Source organism: Balearica regulorum, chromosome 2 (assembly GCF_011004875.1).
Source record: "Balearica regulorum gibbericeps isolate bBalReg1 chromosome 2, bBalReg1.pri, whole genome shotgun sequence".
In the NCBI taxonomy this organism is placed as follows: domain Eukaryota; kingdom Metazoa; phylum Chordata; class Aves; order Gruiformes; family Gruidae; genus Balearica; species Balearica regulorum.
This window is the reverse complement of record NC_046185.1, coordinates 39,630,064-39,648,304: the sequence shown is the minus strand read 5'-3', so window position 1 is coordinate 39,648,304 and position 18,241 is coordinate 39,630,064. Positions and strand designations below refer to the sequence as shown.

The 18,241-nt window shown below is 39.8% G+C and overlaps 1 long non-coding RNA gene across 5 annotated transcripts; it reads left to right on the top strand.

The window, feature by feature from the left end:
- The first annotated feature begins 6,251 nt into the window (after positions 1-6,251).
- LOC142600359 (uncharacterized) lies at positions 6,252-17,906 on the top strand. 5 transcript variants are annotated; one of them, XR_012833807.1, is made up of 4 exons: positions 6,252-7,567; positions 11,429-11,676; positions 15,784-15,964; positions 16,129-17,906. It is a non-coding gene; the product is annotated as an uncharacterized LOC142600359 (long non-coding RNA). The 5 variants fall into 5 exon arrangements; XR_012833806.1 differs by having other exon boundaries at positions 11,403-11,676; XR_012833804.1 differs by having other exon boundaries at positions 11,341-11,676.
- The last annotated feature ends 335 nt before the right edge of the window (positions 17,907-18,241 follow it).

Here is an 18,241-nt window from a genome sequence, read left to right as displayed (position 1 = left end):
CTTTCACTGTTACCCCACATGGACCACGTAGTAAAAGATACACATTCTCAGTCAGTGACTGAGAAATAATTGGCAAAGGGTGAATTTACATAGTACTACTAACTTGTTCATAGTGTAGTGATAATCACAAGGTAGGCATTTTTTATCAGCAGAGCAACCACTGCGTATTAAAGGCTCAATAAAGTCAGAAATAAAGTCTGCATGCCATAGAAACACTTAGGGTATGTTCATTGTCTTTCATTTTATTTGCAGTCCTAATAAGATGTTAGAACCGGAGATGGTTTTACTGTATTTCTCTTTCTATTGGCACCAAAAAGGCCAATATTAATTTCTTTACTGAACCTAGTCCAACACTGCTGACCTTCTCCACTATTTAAGCAGGACAGATACAAAATGCAAGGCCATAGGCTCCTCATATTTAGTGCTTGAACAAGAGCCAGGCGATGTCACTTAATTTCTCTAAGTGGTTGGATCCTTTACGGCCTTTTAAGAACAATGTCACCCCCTGCATGTGCTGTGTTAATACAGCTGAAGTATGAGAACCTACTTCTTCAAGAGCATCTTTGTTGCCATATACTTAAGTCAGCAATTCAGATAACTCAAGGAAAAGCATATGCAAAGTTGTTGTGAGCCTTTCCTCATAACCTGTTGATTATTAAAATAAGGATTGCCTTAGCTGCGTGTGGGTATGGTCATAAGGCACATACAGTAGCCTCCTGGTCAAAGTAGGAGGCACGTGTACAAGTTTCTCCATGGTTTAAGGCAGACTTTTTCCAAGGAAATACCTTAAACTGAACTATTGACTGGTCTAGGTTGGGATATTTCTCCACTCTTTTTATTGACAGCACGCCACTGCACAACCAAGGAAGCCAAAACTATGGGACTGACAGATGAAGGAGGTATCTCCACACATCAACAGGCAAGAGGGAGCCTGACTTGTCAGCCTGAGGCCTCAGATGCTGGTCATCTTTATGGAGATGGTTTCTCAGGGCACGTTGACATGGAGAGCGTCCTCCACCAGATGCAATACCTGCAGACAGGGGCTGTGGGCTGGGCATCCATGCCTCACACAAGTGCTTATCTCAGGGCTGCAGGAAAGCTCCCAGGTGGGAAGGAGGCAGGATTTACCCCTTCCCTGGCCCGCAGCATTTTCTATTGCCTGTTCAGGTGTTCCTCTGCTCTGCATGCCGACTTTGGTCAATGCCAATCCTAGAGTTGTGGCCATAATTTCTAGGCAATGTACTGTTAACCATGTTGATGCTTACATCCATGTGTGACTATGAATTTTGTACACAAGAGTATATAGACTCCTTGAAAAAAATTAGCATTTTTTGTTACCGTGTAGTAATAACATGTATTTGAAAGCATTAATTTTAAACCCCTATGTAATTCTGAAAAAGGAAAAATAATGTCCCCGTGATGATTTTAATTTCACTACCATGGTCACAAACTCCTCATTTAAAAAATGAGTTATCAAGTAAGAAATATAAAAAATATCAAAATGAAGCACAACTCAATCCTTTCTCTTCTCCATCCTTAGAATCTGAAATAAAAAAAGTGTTTTAAGGAAAGTTGTCAAGGTAAAAAAGCACTATCATTTACATTCTTCTGGGAAGATAGGAATTTCTATACTAAACCTGCAAGGATCAGAGAAAATAATTGATTTTTCTTCTTTTCTTGCAGCATTTTTAGTTGTATGCATCTGTCTTCATTATGTATATAATGTGATTTCATGTTTTATATCCATATAGGCAGTTTGGCCCTGGTCCTGCAAAGTCATATCTTTTATATCTTTCATGACTTTCTTGAAACAATAGGATCTCTGCATTACTGACACAAGGACATTTAGTTAGGAGCAGAACATTGCATATCTCCTGAAAATCTTGGTATTGATTCAAAGTGGAAAAGGAATGTGTCTGCATTAAGAAGATTTAGTGGACTGGGATTGCATTCTGTGACCTGTTTTCCTACACAGAATTTGGCTTGTATATTTTACTTCAGCGTTTTGAAGTAGCTAGCTTTTTCGTTTGGTTAAGGTAACTGAATACTAGAGAGTGGGAAGTGAAATGTCAGGAAGACTGAAAATAAGCACTGTATATCATTCATTCTTCCCGTATGGAATTTAATAATAAAGTATTATTTTATTTACATTTGGATTTTTTCCTAATTTTTTTCATTACACTGTTATCAGGACATGAATGATAATACAGCTTTTGAAATTTAATATCAAATCTAATATCCTAGTAAGACAACTGCTGAATCTAGTAATTTTCCATTTAGCTTTGAACAAACCTTACTTGCTGCTGTTGTGGGTTTGGTTTTTTTTTTTTTTCCTTTTCATTTTCCTCAGGCTTTCTGATGTTTTGAATGGTTGTTACTGAAGCTCTTTTGTGCTCAATCAGTTCAATGTTATGCCTCTCTTTTGGGGATCCAATTATTGACAGTCCTTTCTTGCTGGGCTATCAGGCAACTTGACACTGACTACATGGTGGGACTGTCCCAAGGCGTCACCTTAGGATGTAAATCTCTAGTGACACTTTAGTGACTCAAAGGAGAGAGAGGATTAATCTGGCTGCAGTCTGGCCTGAGGTTTTGCAATTACTGCAGACCTGCCTTAGGTAAAACATACAGGCTATGTCACTGCAATGTTTAAAACATTTCAATCCTTTCTACAGAAAGTGGATTTCTTTTCTATTTCCAGGTTTGGTAGGGTTTTTTCCAAAATTAATTATTGTTCTTTTACATCTTTTATAATATTGTTAATGTTAATGTTAACAGGACTTGACTCTGTTCTAATATTGCTTTCTTGCCATTAAAGAACTACAGTGAACAGCCAGACTCTCTCTCGTACTGGCATGGTTTATATTTACCAGAAGACAACCCTTTGTGGTAAATCCTCGTCCAGTTAAGCACTGATTAACTGGAACGGAATTAGTCTTTGCCCATTTATCACTCTTTATATTAATTAGTACCTCGAGGCCTTCTCTGAGATGGCACTGCTTGAACTAACCAACCTACGAACGGCTCGCGAGGAGGGTCCTTGCCTCTGGGAACGCCCAGGCTGGAGACACCAGCCAGACGGTGGGAGAGGCAGCAGAGGGGTGACCTGACATACCCCCAGAAGCTCATTGCTGCCAACAGGGACAGACCCCCATCTCCTCCTCTTTCCCCCAAACTCCACTCCCTTTGCTGTGCTAGCGCAGTAATTTTCCAAACTGCAGGAGGGCTGTAAGCCGGGAGCTGGGTGTCTGAACAACTCTGGAGAGCTTCAGCGTGCTTACAACGTCTTCACTTTTGCCAAAACCACGAGTTAAAATTACTTCTTCAGAGGATTTCTAAAGATCTCTGGTTATAATCAACATCTTTAATATTAAGTCATCTCTCCTTTATGCCTTCTAGATGCTGCCTACAGTCCTGGAACCCCAATTTTTGATCTTAAATTTTTCCCTTGAAAAATTCATTTCCTTGTGCTATTCTTTACCACATCTTAGATCTGGGGGCTTTAAATACTATTCAGCATTGGAGCAGAGAGAAAGTTATCAATATCTACATCCAAACATGACTGTGCTACTTTTGTTACTCTTTGTCATTATTTTGCCTGGTAATGAAGGCAACATCAGATTTTCAAGGGCAAAGAGGTAAAATTAGGCCATGAAACGTAGAGCAGAGATTGTGCTGCATGAAAGACAAAAGGAGAAAAAAAAAAAGAAAAATCACAAAGCCCTGGTTTTGTGAAAACTGCTCTCTATATATGTGGAAACAGTAACAAAATCTGTGATAAAATAGAGCTGACAGAAATGTGATTTTCTTTTTCCAGGTGGCCACGTGAATTTTTCTATGCAGCTTTGTCATGTATTTTATCTGGTACCACCAGACTTCTTAACACTCTCAGTTCACTTGTGAGACTAAACAGTTCCTTCACTAGACAATGCTGTACTTTTCGTAAGAATCACATCATTCTCATTAATTTTAATGAGCATTTAATGCATCTCAAGTGTGTTATTTTTACATCCTGAAATTTGTGACTGTTGAAGGATTAGAAGCGTGAATTTTTATTATTATTATTTGGCCTGCACTGCACTGTAGGACTGGCTGTTCCCAGCAAAGTGATGGAGCAACACTGTGTAAGGTATATCTTTATTCCTTCTGAGTGAAAAATTAAAGGTCTGGCACATCTGTGCCTTAACACAGATTAATGAAACAGACAATTTTAAGGCAGTCACAAGGCTTTTACAGTGGTGTCTTCTTTGGTTTAACTGAACATTAGAAATTCACAGGGAAACTTAGAAACAAGAAACTCAGATTGTCAGAAGAGTATCATTGTCCTGTCAAAGCATCCAGTTCTACTGACATTTGTCTTTCCATTACGCAATATTTGCCTGGGTTTAGTTATTGTTATTTACTTACATTTCAGAAAGATGGGCATCTTTCTCTTATCTCATGTCAAAGAGTTTTACTGACAATGTCAGTCTTTTTTCCAGGTAGTTGACCACTTAATCAGAGAAAGCCACTTCCTTAAATTATACAGTTGGACCTGGGACCTGTATATTAGATTATATCAACTTTATTAAATTTTGCTTTTAGGTATTTTCATTGGCAGAACTTTCTGCAAATAGAATAAAGACCTTTTGAATTTTCCTCTTGCTTGATCGGAACATGCTGTTCTCCCTTTGCATTCCCCATCCTTCCTATTCTTGATCAAACTCTAGTCGACCAAATTAGGAGTAGTAACAAGCCAGCCAAAACCTAAATCCAATCAGCAATGCAGATATTAAAAGTAGTGACTAATATCGGGGGGGGGGGGGGGGGTGGTGGTGGAAATCTTCCCTTATTGCCATTTACAGCTTAGGTCTGAGGCTGAGTAATTACTACTGCAGGGTAATTTAATCCTGTTTTATTAACACTGACTTACATCTCAGAGAGGAGTTCAGGGATCCAGGAGGACATCCATTTTCTGTGAAATACTGTCCCATTTAAAGAAATTAAATAGTAATCTGCAGTTTAATTGCAACAACATAAAAGAATAAAGAAGGACTAGCATTTGAGCATGGATTAATTATTGGGTTTGCGGTTTTTTGGGTCTTGTGACCGTGCTAATTAAGCTGTCCAGCACTTTGGTTGCACATATCCTTGCTTTTCTGGCATTCTTCATTAGCCTACATACTTTGCAGTTTCAAGGTTAGTGACACAGGTGGAGAAGAAAGTTTCTTTAATGCTTTGTTGCCACCGGGGTCCTTCTCTATCAGTGGAGGTGACTATGGAAGGCCTCGGTAACAAAAGCCCAACACTGCAGCCTGTGACTATAGTATCCAGCAAGGTCAGAGTTCTCTTAATGTATATGTTGAGTCTTGTATCCAGGCAGCTATGCTGCTGGCAAAGCAGAGCATATTAAATGGTTCCAAAGCAGCGAAACGTACAGAATTTTTTGTACGTGAATTTTCATTTTCCCCTAACAATAATGCAACACTGGCATGACGGTTATCTCAAGGTGGTAATGTTTCCCAGCTACTATACCCTGCATAACTCTGTAATTGCCAAGGTTCAAGGCTGGGTTTAAATAGTTGTTTGGATAAAATTAGTGGTCACAGGTGATTTCAAGGATATGGTTTTTTACGTAATTGAAAAGTATGGATTTGTCTCTCTAACATTTTTCTGTGCATGTTCCAATAACCAATACACCCTTGTTTGCAAGGCTGACACTCAGATGCAAATGAGTACAGGAAGGAAGAATTCTCCCTGTACTGAAAGCAGCAGTCACAAGCAAAGATTATAAACAATCAATTGGCTGAATTACAGCTGCAGAAAACATTTGTTGAATAGTTTCAATTAACGAGCATCTCGTGAGAATCAATGTCGCTCAGCATTTGATCAGTGGCTATATTAATTCAGCTAGGTCCAAGTGGCTACCCCCAAGTCCAGAGTATTTTTCCGTACGTCTGAAACTTGTTGTCTCCCCTGACCCCAACTGTGATGTGTTTTGTGGGTCTGAAGGAAGTTTCTAGGGCTCATGTGAGCTCTGTTACTGCAGGGAAAGAAGAACATCATCTCTGTGGCACAGCGAGAAGCTCTAGGGTCCATGCTGGTGCTGCAGAAAACAGGGGGTTGCACTTTGCAAAGGAGTGACCTGTGCTTACCAGGGCAGGACTGCTGCTGGGAGCGGGGTTCACGTGTGCCCCCACCAGCAGACCTGCCCCGATGCTGCTGGCGAGAGTGCAGGGCCAGAGGTGGAAGGGTCTGTTGGAGGACGGGGGGACTTGCAATACCTTCTCTTCCCAGCATGGACCAGCATAAATTAGCTGCAAATTCTGGTAGGAAAACTGTACTGTGAATTTAAACTGTGATTAAAATCACAAGATGGAGGTGGAGCTATGGGTCTTTCTAGCCTAATATTCTGTCTCTTGCAGTGGGTCAGAGCAGATGCTTAGGGAAGTGTGTAGGAACGTAAAGAGTGATCCTTCCGCTGCTAAACCTGCTCAGCAGTCAGCAATTTAGGGATTACGCAGTTCAGCACTCTACTCAGTAAAAGGATAAAATATCGAGGAAGATCCCACGTTCTGGATATCTGTATAGTCTTTGTGGAAACGGAGTGATTAATTTTGTTCCATCAGAGGTCAGTTCAGGCAAAGCAGTACAGTTTGTCTTGTTCAGGAGTGAGAGGACTTGACTGGGCAATAATAACTCACTGCTGGTTAATATTTGCAATACAGCAATGCGCAAGTACTTCAAGGGAAAAAGGACTGCTCTTTTGGGCTGTATGTACACAGCTAATAGAAAAATCTATCCCCATTTCTGGTGTGACATAGTTTAACATTCACAGTGCGTATGTATCAACAACTGATCGGTCTTCAGTCAATCGCATCAGAAGATGCAGAAAATCGGAGGATGATCATTCAAATAAGGACCCATCATAAAACTGCCTTCTCTAGTGAAATGGCAGGAGAAAGATGAAGGGGAGAGATGCTTCTATCATTTGTAATAGTCATAGCCATTTGCAATTGCTTTAATGCTGCGTGCTATAGCTTCAAACATACGGAGAAAGCTTGGTGCAAACATGCTTGCAGCCGTCGTTTTGTAAGGTGCAATTGACGTACGATGTTATAGGAGACAAGTGGATATGTAGTTTCTGGGCTTTTGTTCTGTTTGCGTGCACACGTGTGGGAAGTTAAGTATTTTTCAGGCTTAGGGAGAAATGGCTGCATCGCAGTCAATGAGAGTTAAATCCTGGCTTTATTGAAATCAGTGGTTAAATCCAGCATGTAGGAAGTTGTTTTTTTTTTAAAACAGAGCAGAAATCCAATTTGAGATTTCTTATTACTAACCTTGTGCAAATATAATTCTTCTATACGAATTATCTTCATATCATGTCAAAAGCGAGAGAGTGCTGGGATAGTTTTCCCCCAGAGCTCTGTCAGAGTTTTTCATAGCTGAATTTTATCATTGTCACTGATATATTTTTCATCCAGGATTTTTCTTCACTGGAGTCTGATAATTATGCTGACTGCTTTGGTGACCATTTCCATGGGGAACTAATCTAAGAGCACTGTTGTTATTCTCACTTGCAACTGCAGTAAGTTTTGAACCTGTAATGGAAATGGTGGTGCATTAAACTAATACCTCTGTGGAGGGGCTAGGAGGAGGAAGCTGGACCAAGGCATTTACTTTTTCCAGAGTGTTTGGAGTTCAGATTCATGAGTAAATTGGAACAGTGCTTTGGGGCTTGGGATGCAGGATAGCATATTGGAAATGACCTCATAACACCCTGCCTTGCTAAGCTGAGATAATGTTAAAGCAATATGGACCTGAAGGAGAAAAGGCAGTTACTTCACTGCCTGCGATGGGAGTTACCAAATGTTGTGTTTGACTTCTGGAGGAAAGATACTGCCATCCCGACTGACCTTCTAATGACATTGTACAGTTTGGGAAGCAGAAGAATTGTGAACTTTATTAGGAAATAACACTACTGTTCTTGAAGAAAATAAGAGATGATTTCAATATGAAGTTTTCCTTGAAGCTTCTCCCCCTTCTGAGGTTACTGCCCTTATCATCCCTGCTTAGTGATTTTGTTCTTCAATATTTTGAGCTCCTTTATGACTCTGCTTTTTCACCCAGTCATCTTATTTCTAAATAGCTGAGTATTAAGGACGACTAATTATTAGAGGCAGGCAGTACCATAAACAATAGGAAATTAATTGTAAGAGAACATGAAGTAATTCAGTTAAGCATAATAGCCTTAGGGTGGGTGAGCACTAAAGTGTTAGTGGACGTGCAGTGATTCATCTCCCTACTTTTAACCGCTACCGTTCAAATTGATTTTAAATACTGTAAACAAAAATCTTTTCGTGGTGCGCTTGGAACTGTAATACAGCTGCAAAGTTCCAGAGGAAAATACTGCATTGCAGCTCTCCTTCTGTTTCATAGCAAATCTCTGCTGGCATGTAACATGCAGAGGAGGAGCTTCAACACAAGCAGGCTGTTTTCAGCTTCATTATGCAGATCAGCCGTCTCTATCATCCACATTATAAAAACATCTTTAACTTCCTTTGGGGATGGAGGAGAGAGAGAGCAAGGGAGGACTGGGGGGGGGGGGGGGTGTGGGAAAAAAAATGAGGTCAGACAGCTTACACACTGATTTCCCCTGGTATTACTGTACCAGTGTCTCTCAAAGTGCAGTGGTTTTGCCTTTGTACAGATCCAACAGATTTTGACATCCACGTTGTTTAATTTCAACTATTGCTTATCACTGGGATTTAGTATTAGACTTTGTGGTGGTGTTTTGGATGAGTCTGAAAGGAGTATTCAATAATGCTTTAGCCAACAGGCAGCCCTTTACTTTACTGAAGGCTGTGATTCATGGCTGGTTGCTAACACTAGGGAAAGTGAAGACCTTCCAAATAACCTTGAAACAGAGCTGACCGACAGCCTCTCACATGCGTTTAAATATGGGGGAAGGGGCAGGTAAAGAAAAGAGGAGGGATTTAGGAGTCCCATATATACAGCGTTCATGTTTAGTAGCTTGCTTCCCACAGAAAACTCACCAATTTTCTGTAGTTTCTTACAATCCTTTAAGAAAGGAAGGAAAAGCAAACTCTGCAGATAGCGCCAGACTGAGAGGAGGGCAGTCCTCGAATGGTCCCGGAGAACAGATTTGTGTAAATGAGATGATTTAGTGCTGTGTCATACCAGGTGAAAAATGGGATTTAGGGGAGAGTTCTGTGACCCTCTCAGTGGGACCTGGCAAAATGTCAGGGAGGAGAACACCGGGAACCCGCAGGACAAGAAGTAATATGGGAACTCCCAAGATCCCATCCTACCCAGCAGAGACTAAGTAGATTATCCCTTCCAGCAACAACAGATTGAAAATGAAAACAGGAGAGCTACAATAAGGCTTTTTGCCATTGAGACGCTGTAGGTTAATAGGGAATATTCTGTTGCCTTCCAGAAAGCTTAGATATCCTAAAAAAGATACACAGAAGTCCTACTCCCTGGATTTCAGCAAAGCACGGAGTGCAAAATGGAAACCTTTTTTGGGAAAAACTGAAATGGGAATGGAAAGTGTTATAAAAAACAACAAAAACCCACAACAAACCCGCAAAAACAACAACCCAAAACCAAAATACAAGAGCAGTCATGTGTTACCACTATTTCCTAGCTACATTTTCAACCTTGTCATATGTTTTCCCTTCCCCCTAAAAAATTTCCTACTTTTAAATAGAATTAGGAAGCTAATGTGTCCTGAAAAAGGGTGATTTTCTTGCAAAAAGAAAGAAAAAACCCAAAATCACCAACCCAGCAGAAAATGGTTTCTAAAGGTAGGGGAAGGAGTCTGCACAGAGCTTTTGTTCCTGTCTGTTTTGCAACCCAGGCCTTTTGGGGGCCCATGCGAGTTCAACTCTTGCATTTGAAGCCTAATGCTGAATCCATTACGGGGCTCTGGTGAGCATGCAATGAATTCTAGTCATTCCTAGGAGGACGCTCATGGCTCAGTTAACAAGGTTGAAGTTGCCTGGCCCCAGGCTACATCTCCTATTTTTGGGGGGAAATAGTACAAAGGTTGAAATCACTTTTTTTTTTCCTTTGCCTGTCTCTTAACTTTTCATCAGGGATGCATCATTTTTGCTACACTATTAAAATATTTACAGAATTGTTGGGAAACAGAAGAACCATTCAGACAAAATATTCATAATCTTCCCCCATAGATTCTGCATCCAAAACTGCTTCTAACAGTGCATTAATTAATTAAAGTACCTTTCCTATTGTTTTTTAAAGTATCTGTCATTGCTGGAGTACATCTGCTGTTGAAACGATAGCTCTGAAAAAAAAAAAAAAGAGAACAATTATACAATATGGGTATTGTTTTAAAATTAAAAATAGAGAAAGAAACTGCACTTCAGCACTCTTGAGAATCAGTCTGAGTGCTATAATTTGGATATCCAGACTAGACAATGCCTCTTCCCGTCTAAGATAAATGAAGATCTTGGGTCCTTCAAGCTTTCTGCATTTAGTAGAAACACTGTTTTAGAAACAGTGTTTCTCCTGCTTGATCATGGAACCCACTCCTTGTTTAGATAAAAGCAAAAGTAATTCTTGGAACAGGATAAGAATTGCAAAAAATATACGTATGTTGAATACTTTCATGTGGAAAATCTGGTCTGGCAAGCACACCGTGTTTGGTAATTGAATGCAGGAAGCAGCAAATATGGTTAATGGCTTACTAGTGTTCAGGAAAGCCGCATGGAAAAAAAAAAAAGGTGTGCATTGTTCCCAGAGGTGATGAATGTCTTTTGCTTGAGTGATTTGTTCACTGCAAATGTAAGTGCAGGTCAGCTGAAACTATTTGTAAGTTTGAGATAAGCTTGTTGAATTTGATTGACCAAAAAAGAGAGAGAGAAATTAAAAAAAAAAGGGGGGGGGGGGGAAGTTTTTCACCTTTTTCAATAGTTTTCTATTTTCCAAGAAATAGTTGACCATTTTGGTATCATCCAAAACAACTAATTTTTCCATTTTAAATTTAGCCAGGAAGCCAAACTATCAGCTTTTTCACATTGCTTTAATTGATCCCCATCTGGTAGCCCCTGATCTTTGCCAGGAAAGACGACTGAGAATATTGTAAATTCTCCAGTCTTCATTTTGCAGCAGAGGTCACTTGTTACTTGAGACTCAATTGTTTTCACACTCAAAAACATTGGATTCCTGAGTTGTCAATGGTAAGAACAAAGTCATTCTCATTAATTTGAATGGGAATTTTAAACGTACTAAGGTTTTAAAATAGATCCCCTTAAGACATCTTTAACTGTTCTCTGTTGAGAAAGGTTATTTCTTGCCAAGCAAATATCTCTTCAGTATTTTTCAGATGGACAGATAAATCCAGTTCATGATGATTAGTTTCCTAATGTTTTGCAAAGACTCTCTGTATCGTCTACCACTGAAGGTGCAGCAGGAAGGACAGAAGGGTGGTACAACTGGGAATAACATCAGAGCTTGGAACAGAACTGCTCTTCAAGGAGCGCTTTGCACCTTGAAGCATTATTTTCTGAGGAAGTGTGGGTCTTAAAGTGTCACAACTTAAAGCTGTGGAAGTGACAGAAGCGAAACTTAAAAGAGAAGGAATAGGTATGATGACTACACTGAAGGCTTTTGTAAGCTGCTATAGAAAAAATGCCAAGATCTTCTTACCTGGTAAGTGGATGTGATAGACAAATAATGCCAGTTTGATATGCTTTTTAGAAGATCTAGAGTTGGGAAATCTTAACTCGCTAAATCTGTTCTGATGAAAAAACTCTCAGCTTGCTGTTCTCAGTTGCTATGGAAAGGTTAAGAAAACCAGGTACTGTATTTTCTAGTGAATTGACAATTTGCCTTAGAATAGTTTTTCACATTCCCATTTGTATTTAAACATACCAAAGCAGCATTTTCCTACTTCCTACAGTCTATTCCATATTGCAGTTTTTGTTGTCAATTACCTAATTACTACCAGTGCTGGAGTCTTTGATCAAACAGTTATTAGAGGTCTTGTACCCACAGCTTGGCTCCTTCTGGGCATAGGTACCCAGTATCGGAGTTGAAGGAGGAGTTTCAAATGTACTCAGCTTTCACCAGAAGCTGCTTGCGTGGAAGTCAACGGCAGAATTCCCAGGAAAAGTCAGTGTCTGTAAGACCAACCCAAATTAAGTGCTCTTTAAAAATCTGCCTTCCTGAAGTCCAATCCCATAATAATAAACCTTGAAAACAAGAGCACAGGGGAGATCTGAGGAATGTGTAGCTAGAAGCAATGCACAATACTCCTTTCCTTAGTAAACTCTTTCCAGAAACACATGCAGCTGAAAGGTCAAGTGGTTTAGAGGTTCACCGGTTATACACCTTTGAGAAAGAAAATGAATTAAACTTAGCAGAAACATATTCATGGAGTGAGCAAAAGAAAAAGGGAAGAAATGCCAACCTACCACACTTCTGTTGTGGAAAGGTGATCACGACAACATTGTCTCAGCATGGCACAACCGCACAATGAGACTGACCAGTCTGCAAGCAGGTGATAGTCCAAAACCCCTAAATATATAACACAGTTGCAAAATACTTTTAAAAAATAAAAATATTTCAAAAGTAATGCTTCAATAAAGTAAACAAGTAATGTTTAAAAAGAGATTATTACTTTTTGCATCATATACTGCAAAGTATTGTGGTCTTTGAAAGTAACTTCTCACTCAGACAAATTTATTAGGTATAGAGCTTTTCCTCAGTATTAGGTAAATAAAAATAAATGTCTCAAATGTTGGCTAAGGGACTGAGAGTAATATACTTGTATTTTCATTAGTGTAGCTAGCTCTGTGCTGGTCACTGTGGAATATTAAATATTGGAAATCAATAGAGTAGCTGTATATGTATAGTACGTTTTAAGAGTAATTACCAATACCTAACTCCTCTGCATGTCTACATTCACTTCAGCAAATAATGCTGGTTTTAGTGTTGATAAATGTATAGTATGAACTGGCTGGATTAATTAAAACTGTTTGGATGGAAAAGCTTAATGCTGTGTGACGTTTTATTCAGGCTTACAGCAGGTTCCATGAAAGTTTGTGCCCGGTCATTGTAAAGAACTAAAACATATGCCATCACTCAAGGCAAGGAGTATGTCAAAATTTCAAGGACCCACACAACCCACCGTGAGGCCAAACCATTCCACAGCCATAGAGGAAAGCAAGGACTGCAGGGGGCTGTGGGGTTAAGGCCAGGGTGGGGTCTCCTGTCCCCCAAGTATCTGGGGAGGTGGCAGGCCACCCCTCTGCTTGCCACTGTCCCCCAGGAAGGCTGCCCGGTCTTTCCCTGGGCCAACATCCGCCCTAGGTCATTTAGGAAGGATGCTGCATGGAGAAGTTGCGTCAGTCCTACCTATGAGGATGATGTAAGTTGAAGAATGAAAAATTCAATTCGACCTGCCCTGCTGAGGAGCCTTGGGCCACTCCTGATTTGCCCTTGTTGTCCTCGTGTCTGTTCCCTGTTGTCACAGCATGAGGATTCTTCACAAGAACTAATAAATTTTCCCTTCCAGGAAGATATTTTTAGGGAGCTGAGGCACATCAGGATGTACTGAAATGGACCACAGTGGAATTTCACTGGTTTCAAGCTTAGACACACTCAAGCAGATTCAGAGTCACTGTTACAAGTCCTCGCCTTGAGCTAAAGCACTCACAAAAACTATGACAGAGTCAGGAACCAAACCTTGAGCTCCCTAAATATATAGAGATATGGGAAGAATCACACTGCTGAAGTAGCTATTGTCAAAGAATATATGGCCAATATTCATGCTGTGATTTTTGTTGGGCATGACAGTTTTGGTTGGAGAAAAATAATGTTATCATCTAGCTGATTTTACTGTTGCATTTCCAAAATGAAATATTTCAATGTTTCCCTGAAAAGTATCTCTGATTTTTCACCTGAAAATGTATTTTAGTTTTTACAGACCTCTGTAGCACAAACTTAGCGAGCTATTTCCCTTATGCATTAAATGAAATATATTGAAAATAATAATGGTCAGCATTTTGGGCAACTTTTGCAGGTGAAAAAAAAAAATCAAGGAAAGTACAACTAATTGTTTTCTTTCTTTTCTGTTTATAAAGTAATGTTTTTCCAGATAATATTTTTAAATTATTCCCTTCTTAGGGTGTTTTAGACTAATGTAAGCCTTTATTAAATTATGCAGTTCAATCATTTTCTTTGGCATTAGATCAGACACAGTTCCTGTAAGTTTTGGTATGAAGTACTTTTGTAGCTGATCTGTGTAGTCTTTCAGAGTGCCAGAATACAATGTACAATAAAATGGACTTCTACCAGGTTCCCTCAGGCTACTGTTTTAGGTGCTATATGCCCACTGACTCTCAATATAACTGTAAATTAAAAAAAAAATAAAATATATATATAAAAAGATCAGAAACTGGTAGCCATAGCTATGCTGAAAGAAAATAGTTCACTGAAATTAGATTAAAAATTTATTTAAAAGATTTCTCCGAAACAATAGTAGAAGAAAGAGGAAGTATGTGGAGTTTAGGAAGAGGGGAATGCCAGCAAAATGAGGTATCACAGACCTGAATGGTGTCCAAAGGTTTTTGTGCTGAAGTCCTGCAGAGCATCTTGTTCTGAGTAGTCTCCAAACCAAGTAATGATCCAATCTGACGGATTTAACTCTCATTCTGGCATTATCCTTTTGACAGGGACTTGAGGTGTCATACTCTTTCTGCAAACAGGTCCTCAACATCTATTTTCCCAAAGTCAAGGTGCTGATTTCCTTGCACAGGAAGGCAGCACCAGAGATATGTGGCATTGACCACAATTTCTGCCACAATTTGCATTACTATTTTTTAAAGCACTTTGGAATTAAGCAACGATTTTCACAGCAAACCACAATCACCTCACTCCTTATCCTGGTCTCCCCTTACAATGGGACATATGTTACAATGTCAACTCATTCTTTCAGTCACATTCAAACTTTATCAGAGGATCAATTATTTGTTTTCTATTTAGGAGAAGAGAGAGTTTTGCCTTATAGGCAGCTTTTGTCCAAAGCTGCTTGGATTTGAATAGATTCATCAGCATTTGTGAAAGCTTCTTCATTGCTCACTATCTGCTAAAAGTATTCTCTGGACCTGTTCATTTTGTTTCAACTCTACCTGAAGCCTACGAAGCTTTAAACTGGTTTTCAGAAAACAAAGTGAAATAGCCAGTGGGTCCATCCCTACAGAACCTTTTGGGCAACTGCTTTGTCCTGGACGTCTGCAGAGACATCCAGCTCAAACCCCATGTACTACTTCTTAAAAACTTAAGAAAAAAATTTAACTCCTTTGGCAGAGATTTTCAAGGGAGAATACGAAGCATCAGGATGTGCTCTACTGCAAAACAAGGGCTCCCACATCTCCTTCCTTCCTGAACAATCACCGCAGTCTTTAAACAAAAGATTACCGTAAAATGCGGTATTTTATGGCGTTTTTCCCCACAGCCACAAGAGGGGGTTTGAAGAACATGATCTGCTTTGCACTTTCAGCCTAAGTCTTTTCTTCAGCGCATGATACGTTAGTTGTATCATGAAACCAGTCATTTCCTGAAATGACTGAAATTTTCAGTCATTTTGCAAAATGACTCCTTCACTCACTCATTTCATAAAATGACTAAAAGTTTCACACGTTCTACGAAATGACTGACGTGCTGGATATTCTGCTAGACTATTTGTTTCACTCAGTAACGGGCATATTGTGAAAAGGGGGGTTACTGGATAAGGATCCTTTGCTTGTTCTACAGTGACTGCTGGAGATGGTTCTGGATTTCAAAAGTAGCTTCAGAAAAGAACTTTACAAAAAGTATGAGAAGTGCCCAAAGTGCATGTTAGCAGGGGAAGAATATTGTGCAACTATTGCTGAGATCAAAAAGGCAAGCCAATATCCCAAATCAAAGTCAAGAATTGATACTACCTGCTTGCAGAGTGAGTTTTAAAGAACACTTTTTGTTTGTTTGTTTGTTTGTGGGTTGTTTTGGGGTTTTGGGTTGGGTTTTTTTGTTTGTTTGTTTGTTTTCTGTTCTCATCATCATTTGTCTTTTCTTTGGTTATGGAACTGCCAGTTAATTCTTTTCTATTATTTCCTCCAGTGCTCATAGGTATGAAATTGTGTTGTGTGGTGACAATAAGAAACTAATCAAGAAATGCCTGACTAAAGGAGCATCTCCCACATACTATGTGAGCATGGGAAACAGGTATGATATTACCAGGAAAGCACATGTTGCTACAGGTCGTGGTGGTTATGATCAAGTTACAAAGCATTTATTGCCTAAATATGCAAACATCACAAGAGAGATTGTTGAGCTCTTCAAATCTTTCTGTGTTGGATGCCAGAAGAAGAGAAAGAGACCCTTGACTAATGGCATTGTTGTAAAACCGACCATAAGCAAAGAATACTCATCATGAGGGCAAGTTGACGTCATTGATATCCAGGCTTGGTCTCAAGGCAATTTCAAGGGTATAATTATGTACCAAGACTACCTCACCAAATTTTGTGTTCTATGAGCCCTTACCTCAGAGGGAGCACCATAAGTGGCCTTTCAGCTTTTTGATATTTTGCTCCTACTTGATACCCCTGTTGTGTTGCGGACTAACAAAGGAACTGAATTTACTGCTGAAGTCATCTAAGAACTGAGGCTTCTGTGGCCTCTGCTTAGTGTGGTGCATGGAAAAGAAAGATATCCACAAGGCCAAGGCTCTCCCAAAGAAGATATTAAGCAAAAGCTCTTAGCATGGATGGCAGACAATAATTCATGGGACTAGACTGTGGGGATTCACTTTTTCCAGTTCTCAAAAGCACCACCCCTCAATCTGGAATAAACTGCACACTGTATGCAGCTTGGTTCTGTACCAATCCCAAAAGTGGGTTTAGCTCAACTTCTCTTCCATCAGGGATCATCAACCACCTCTGCAGTCAGCACAATCTGCTTTCAGTGCTCAGCGCTCTTTCTAATGACTATGCTGCATCAACATATCCAGAAGAAACACTGTCCCCCTCATCCAACACAGTGCTAGGCAGCCAAACTGGAACTACTGCTAAACTAAAGGTTAGACCTGTTCCTATATCTCAGGCTCTGTCAGAAAGGATTCATCCAGACTTACCAAGTTCTCCACCCACTGATACCCTTGAGCTGACTGGCCCTTCACTTCTAGGGCACCATCACAACCACCCCCTGCAAAATCCAGCCCCATGCGCTGCCCTCACCGGCACAGCCTCCCCGGGCAGCAAGAAGGACCCTGGGCAGCACGGGCTTTGCAGGCAGAGCTCTCGGTAAAGCGCAGGCTTCAGATGGATGAAAACACTGAAAAGCTGAACAGACATGATACTCATGTCGCAGTCAGCTCAGTTACGAAGATAAGTTCGGTTCTGGCAGGTGGTGTATATGAGTGGATGATTTCAGAAGTCTGTATGGCTTTAGAAGTTAATAAATTGCAAAAATAATCTTACATGTTGTCTTTTTAAGTTAAATCAAGTAACAAAGTATCAGACATTTTACATGGTGCCTTCCGACTAGTTTCACTAACTTCATTAAAGGCATGAAACTTTCTCTTATTTCACAGAATGACTGAATGAAACAGCCATTTCGTGAAATGGCTGAAAATTTTAATCATTTCCTGAAATGACTGGTTTCAAAATATGACTGTAACGTATACAACTCTGGAGTCACCCATTACGTTTTCAGCAACATACACTTCCCAGGAAAGCATGTGGAACAGAAGTATTACCCATAGCTTCATTTTATTCTGTGCTGAGAGAGGAGAAGAGAAAAGGAAAAGAGGCATGTGTTTTAAACCCATTAAGACATTTTGTGCTGTACCAAGCGAAAATTATTCTCTAATGATACAATATAACATATCCTAAATTGGATTATAATATACAGCCTCCTTTGCAGTATATATTTAAGTATAAGTTGCCTTTCTGGAAGGCACTGCGTGATTTCACTGCAGTGACATAGTTTAGAATAAAATAAATCATCCAAGTTGGGGAGAGGTTTTTCATGCAGTCCTATGTCTTCCGAAAGAACAGCTTTGATGCATGCTTTTTCTGTGCACTCCATCATAGGAGTGTAAATAACAGTTCCTTCACCTCTATCTTTTCCCCCCACACTCCCACCTTGTTGTTTTCTTGAAGCGTCTTATGGGTCAGATGTGAATCTCATAGCTGCAGCCTATTCAACCTTTACATTAACATCCCTGTTCCGT